The sequence below is a fragment of the Formica exsecta genome, unplaced genomic scaffold (assembly GCF_003651465.1).
Source record: "Formica exsecta isolate Colony F162 unplaced genomic scaffold, ASM365146v1 scaffold115, whole genome shotgun sequence".
NCBI lineage: Eukaryota > Metazoa > Arthropoda > Insecta > Hymenoptera > Formicidae > Formica > Formica exsecta.
In genome coordinates this window covers 2971366-2979255 of record NW_021848490.1, presented here as the reverse complement: position 1 = coordinate 2979255, position 7890 = coordinate 2971366, and positions in this window count along the sequence as shown.

Sequence of the window (7890 nt, the reverse complement as noted above, 5' to 3'; positions counted from 1 at the left end):
GAAACGCGGTCGTTAGTGCGCAAACTTTTGGTTGTTTAATTTCATTGACAAATATGCATTAAATATGTTCGTTTTGGGCTGTTTTTTGGTCCATTTTCAGCATAGACACACACACACACAGCAATATATAAAAATTAATTTCATATTCAAACCTTAACATGTTTGACGCACAAATAAGTAATCAGGCTAATCAGAATAAACATTATACATAACGTCATCTTCCAAACAAAACCACTTTTGTATGAGCAATTTGTTTGTACGTAGGCGGTCCGATAATAAAGGTTAGTTGATTATGCGTGGTCTGTGCGCGCAACTTCGAAGTCACAGGCATGTATTGTTACAAAAGGGAAAAGATTAATAGCCATACAAGCCTTGTTATCTTCTATCCATTGATCAGAGTTTAACAAGCAAATAAAATGGCCGATAGGATTGAAAATTATTCCAAATTCGAGGTGCGCGCAATTATCAGAATTTTGCAAGCAGAAGGCGTGAATGAAAGTGAAATTCATCGTTCGATTAGTGAATGTTTATGGCCAGAATGTTTTAAGGTAGTTGTCTCGCGACAGTACAATCCAAAATTTTATACTCTGAGTCAACGTTAAAACATTCGACTACCTACAGTTATCGATTGAAAACTTTTGGATATTCTGTACTATTTCTGTCTATTGCCAAATCAATGCCCGCAACGTTCGCGAGCATCATCTGTCTTTGTTTAACTTTCGGTGAACAACAAGGATGAAAAGATATCGCGAGGTCTTTTTATTATTGTATTTCTAGAACTAAATGGTCAATAATCTCGCTTTTTTTAAAATAGAATTCCTAAAGTATCCTTCTACTTTGTATTAGTTCTTCATTGTTTTCTTGTTATTTTTTCTAATTATTAAAATTCAAAATACGAGATTTTCGTACGTTTTGCATATGCGACACGTATAAAAAGTACAATTTTTGATAGCAATTATCTCACGTTCGGGACAGTCAATTGCTTTTAAGTTGTACAAACGTGTAGATACTATATTTATTAACATATAGTTAAATTTTCAAATTTTTCTTATTAATTTCGATTTGCGAGACATCTACCTTAAGCCGAACGGTACTTCTTTGAATTTGTTACACCACATACACTTCTTTTCGGCTTAAAACATTCACTAACATTCATAAAAATTCACTAATCTAATGATGAATCTCATACTCAGATTTACACTTTTTGCTTGACAAATCTGGTAACTGCCACACTTCAAACTTGGAAAAATTTTCAATCATACCGGCCATTTCGTTCGCTTGCCAAACTCCGACCAAAGTGAATAGGAGACAACGGCACGGCTACTATTCCTCTCTCTCTCATGCAACAATACATACTCATAACTTCGAAATTGCGTGTAGAGATCACGTATAACCACAATACCTGTACCTTTATTATCGGATCACTCACATATTATTTATTATATAAATTTGATCATTTGTTTTGAAATTAGATATTATATTTATACACACACACACACACACATTATACAGGGTAGACCATTTTAATCAATCCACGCGAATATTTCGAAAACTGAGCCCGATAGACAAAAATGTTTCAGACAAAAGTTGCATGGTTTCGAGGGGCCACATGATGAAAATATGGACTTGACCTTGAGTGACCTTTAGTGACCTTTAGTGACCTTTTCAAGGCCAGGTCAATGTGATCGATGTTTTCTTAAATAAAACTTCCCATTTTTATTGCATATTCTTATAGCTTATCTCGAGAGCTTTTCAAAACGCTATAATAAAGTATTTTTTCATTAAGTACTTTTTGAGTTATTTTATATTTTAATCTGACATATTTTGATATAAAAAATAAAATATCTCGTAAAATATTTAGTTTTCGATAATCTTACCGTAATACTTTTATGTACAGAATAATGAGACAAATCAATTAGTATAAAAAAATAATTGTTTTTAAGAAAAGTATGTAATTATTTACAATGTATTTTTTTAAACAATTATTTGGTTTTTTTTTAGGTAAGCTACAAGAATATGCAATAAAAAGTAGGGTATTCCATTTAAGAAAATAAAGTTGATCTCTATATGGCCTTGGCATGTTCACTCAAGGTCAAACCAATGACACCATCTTATGTCCCCCTTCGGACCAAACAACTTTTGTCTGAAACGTTTTTCCATATCTTTCATATTTTTCGAGATATTTGCCTAGGGCGATTAAAATGAAACACCCTGTATATAAATAAAGATTGTTTTTTTACTCTAGTAATACATCGTAAAATATCTTTGTAGTAAAACATTAACTTCTTACTTTCATGGCAAATCGAATAGTAGTTATTCATCAACTGATAGTCCGTAACAACGAGTCGTTTTGTTACGATCCACCGTTAGACTTATATGTCACGATTATCAATGCGTAATGGTTAAGATGTAAATCTGGAGATTAGACATGCATTTGTGTAATGCTTATTTTATCAATCTGTTATTTTTTAGATTCGATATATATATACATACATGTGTGTGTGCGTGTGTGCATGCGTGCGTGCGTGCGTGTGTGTGTGTGTGTGTGTGTGTGTCTGCTTGATATTTAACATAACAACCTCGTCTAATAGCTCGTCTGCTATTAGACTGTTATTAACCATAATTTTTCTTATCGCATCAATTATCTTACCGTCTCATACAATCAAAAGCAAACCCGTACTTTTGTTTCTTATATTCTATGCCTTTCATCTTCTTATAACCACATTGCTTAAAAAAATTGCGAGTGCTTTTAACATTAGTATAAACAGTCATTAAACTTCTCAAATGTTCCAATAAATACTTAGCTATATTTTCCACGTAATTATTTCTGTAAACTGCGTAGAATGCAATTATTTTATACTTTTCGTCAATTAGAGAGAAATGTTCTGATTATAATGATCGATGGAGCTTAGAAACTTTATATCTATTTGTCTATTACTTGATCGATTTGTAATAGCTGTTGTCTAGTGGACTCCACGATTCTTTTCTTGTTTAAGATTCAAGCTCACGATTTTTGAAAAAACTATAAACATCAAAAATGCATTAAGCAATGGCGAGTACAACCACTCAAGAAAATATAAGCCTAAAACACCTGGATATCTTAAAATAGTATAATGTCGGAGACTGCAGCATCCGGTTGCACTTAAATTTTATATTTTAATGCCAACCAAGTGATAGCAGAGTCTAGGAAAAACTGATACTTTCTTACTGCAAGCAGCTTTATAAATCGTAAAAAAGCAATGAAACGAAAGGCAGCTACCAAAAAAAAACGCATGTAATCACACGAAACCGCACGTGCACTAGGATTAGGCTAGCAAACACAACACACACATACATTATCATAAACTCAGATAGACAGTAAAAGTTAACCCCTTTTATAACGAATGCCACCGCCGATTCCGAGAACCCTAGAATTTCTTATTTTGGAAAACGCTCTTCTATTTGTAGACAAATCCAACAACATTCTGATTTATTACATTTTTTTTTAATCATTCAACAGTGGGTGTAAGAAAGTCGTGAGAAGACCTAACAAAAATTTCTATTTGTTAAATATTCTTACGATCTAACGGAGGGCATAAACAAAACCGAGTATATAAGCAGATACTTTCATCAAGAAAGTAAAATAAGTGAAGAGTAAGTGAGCAGTGTTTTATTGTACTACAGTACGCACGATTTTATCCGTAATTGTACCGGTATATTTATCCCACTCTTTTTCCATGTATGTTCTGATTTAACATATATAGCTTCAAGGATTCTTATTCGCGCCATGCAATCACGCTATCGATCAGAAATTGATTTGCGCCTTAATGAAGATGTTCCAAAGCTTGATTGTCCACTGTAAGTATATTTACTCAAATTTTTCGGCCGTTATCTGCCTACGAATTCTCCATGGCATATTTACAAACCAGCATCCGCCGCGTAGCCAGCCTCTGCTGTTCACCTGCGTTCGCATTTGTGGCGTCAACAAATAGTATATCAAAAGCCAAAAAGATTAGTGATACAACACGCAGCAATTCCCTTCTTTTTCTCCTCTTCTTCTTTCCATTATTTCTTTCTTTCCTTTTAAAGAGACACGGTAGTGTCTCGTGCCAAGTCACGCGAAGCAAAGATCGCGCATAGCAACAGCGAGGTACCCCGGGTATCTATATGGGAATCGGATAGTTGAAAGTACCTTAGATTATCAGATCTGAATAACGGCTGAACCGATCGAATTCTTGATAGGCTTGATCAATAGCTTGGGTTTAATTTATATAAGGAAAGTGTCTTTATTTTTGCTCTGCATGTTCTATAAAGCAGAGATATTACGAAGCAATGTTGAAATGTGGAAATTTTCATTTAAGAAACGTCACCGTCATCATCACCGTTGTCGTCCCCTTTACCGTTATATATGTACACAATACATACAATAGAATATAGTGGGCTTGTGCTACACGTATATATACACGTACACAACACACATGTAACAATGGCAGTGTATTTTTATACGTTTGGCGTTTTTGACGAAAGATTGCGCTAACGGCGTTTCGTGATGTTACTGCTCGCATCCATACTTGCTTTTGACAGGTATAGGTTAAGTTTGCAGAATGCCAGAATGCAGTGTTCGCACGCTTTCATATATAAAAAAGTGAAGCTGCAAAATTCTTCGTAATACTTGTGGATAATTGGATCAGATAAAAATAAAACATTACAAAAGTAATTTATGCTACGTGTAAAAACAAAACAAAACATCGCAATACATATGTTTATAAAGAAGTGACGTGTGTATTCTATAACATACTTATTATAAGATATGTGTGTGTGTATGTATTCTTTACCTGATTCAACTATCCAGAAGTATTACGAAGAATTCTGCAGCTTTACTTTTTCATAAATTTAAAATTTAAAGAAAGAGTGCTACGCTATATAATGTTATTAATATATAATGGTATGGTAACCAGTATGGATAACTGCGAGCAGTAATATAGGCGTACACACACAAGAATCTAGTATATTTGAGTGCATTTGTCAGAGTGTCATCATATAGTTATTCGTCATGCATCATATATAGCTACAGATAAATATAAATAACATTGGTGAAACGCAGTCTGTAAGGTTAATGCATGTCTTATGAACAATTTATAAATATACGTTTATTTTTCAATGGAATTAGAAGAATTTTTCAAGCTGTTGATAAGATTTTTACAAAACCTGTGGCATCATGTTTATTGCAAATCAACATATTGTAGTCAATTCTTGTTTCGACGCTAATACATTGCTTGAAATAGATGGAGTATGTTTCAGTATCGTTAATGAATATAATAGATCTGTTACATTGTATTTTTCCTACTTTTTTATCTGTCGAAATGCTATTTGGTATATATGTATATTTGACAGATGAAATTTATTATTAAAACTATTATATTATTGATTATTTTGTTCTTTTTAGCATCGAGACAAGTATTGTTTACAATATGTTGATTTGCAATAAACATGTTGCCGCAGGCTTTGTCTTAAATCTTAACAGCTTGAAAAATTTTTCCAGTTCCATTGAAAAATAAATGTATTTATGGTAAATATGCATAAAAGATCAAACCTTACCGATAATATCGCTATTTAGATATGGTGTAGGGGGGAATGTTCTGAGTAATTCCCCGCAAGAATCAAGTGACGGTCGCCATTGGTTTAGGAGATATAACAAATTAAAGTTTGACAATTTTAATCAGGTATTACAAAGTAATATTAGGAAAAGTTAAGTTTGTGTACATTGTATTTGTTGTAGGATAGACATGGAAAAAGTATTTGTTTACATTTACGGGATAGGTACATGGTCAGATATTTTGTCAATAATTGGTTTCACCTTTCTCGCAGTTCGTTAACAGCTTTACATGCGATTACATGAATTTCTGAGTCATGTTTTGAAAAATATTGAATGAGTGGGTGAGGGACAGGCTCCCCCTGCATCCCCACCCCGAAAAAATTCTATTCTAACCCAACCCAACTTTACTTTTAAAACAGAAGATAGGTTTGGGTTAAGTTAGAATTTTATTGGGGAGGGAGTGCAAGGGGAGAGGCTTCACCCTTCTCGCGCCCACGCGTAAATGTCATAGACCTTCGCCTAGAAATTTGCAAACCTATGTGGAACAGTACAATAATAGACCTTGTTTCGTATTGAAAGCAGGAGTGATATGGGGTGAAACTCGCTTCGCCTAGAAAGTTGCAAACCCATGTGGTACAATACAATGATAGACTTTGTTTCATCCACCATTGTTGACAAAATATCTTAGAAGGTCATAAACAGACTACTACAACGTACATAAACACTGTTTCTAATATCAGTTTATAATACCTCAGGAAAAGCATTAAAATTGTCAAACTTTAATTTGTTATATCTCCTAAATCAATGTCGACCGCCACTTGATTCTTGTGGTGAATTACTCAGAACACTCCCCCCCTACAACATATCTAAGCGGCGATTAAATCGATGAGGTGTGACCTTTTATGCATATTTACCGTAATTATAAATTTATTATAAAAATTTATGAATTATTAAAAAAATAGATAGAAATAGAAATAGAATAGAAATAGAAATTTAAAAGACTTATACACATTAATCTTACAGACTGTGTTTCACCAATATTATTTATACCTGTAACTGCATATGATGCATCACAAATAACTATATGATGACAATCCTTTAACAAATGCATTTGAATATACTGGATTCCTTTTTACATCTTTCGTTTTTAATATATAATTAAGGTACAAGATGGATTAGTCAGACCATTTATAGCATAGCACTAGCGTATAATAATATATTTTAATTTTAATTATAGTATTTTCTTAAACAAAATAATATACTAATAGATATTGTATCAAACAAAAAATAAAAGGGTTGCTTTTTATAATTCAGAAATATAATAGATATATTCATTTTCTCTGACTGTTCGTAAGCAGAAATAAGATAATATATAACATAACAAAAATGATATAACTGCTAAAAAATTACCTTTTTTTAAAAAAAGTGAAAAAAAGCGCCAAGTGCACGCGCACAAGCGCCTTTTGCTATTAAAAAATCTCTAAAATGGCAAATTTCCCAAACTTTTTTGTTTATAACTTTTTAATAGACAATGACCGCCGATTAAGTTACAAGGAAAAGTTACTCAGAGTCATATCCTTGACAACATATTGTAACGGTTCACCTTTCCCGATGCCGCGGATCAGGCTCGCCGGTGCCAGGATTCGGGAAAAGGGAGAAACTCGAACTCACTCTTCCTTGGTATAATAAAATCGTTTATTCCGATTGAACAATTAAAGCTATTTACAAGGCGGACGTGCAAGAGCGGTGCGCGTTAAGGCTCGCAGGAGCGGCGTGATGTAAGCAGGCGCATGCAAGGCCTGAGAAGCGAGCGACGCTCATGCAGACGATGTCTAGGTTACACAAGTAAACGCGGTCGCGGTGTGTACAAAGAAGCGACAGGTCTTAATTACTACGGGGTGTCGCGTGACCGTTTGGTGGTTCCAACTTCCTGGCACTGCCTGTACGTCTTATCCTGAGAAAGACTGGGCGCCAGTGCTCTCGGCGGCTTATCCTGAGAAGCCTTCACTTGCGTACAGTACAATTGGACACGTTGCAATTGCACACTGTGATATTAGACACATAAAGAGCCCTGTAGTTTTATTGCGTTTTTTTCATAATGTTAATAATAACGCGTAGTGTTATGTGACTTAAAAGTGCTTTATACTAGTGCCTTACACAAGAAAACGATGAAGATGGATGATCCATAACCCTCCACAAGTAGCATTCAAGAAAAAAAGGGGAAATCAAATAGGAAAGTATTTCAGTCTTCTTTAAATATTGATATTTTCAAAGATTGGTTAATGTTACATGAAGATAATGAAAAAGCTCTCTGC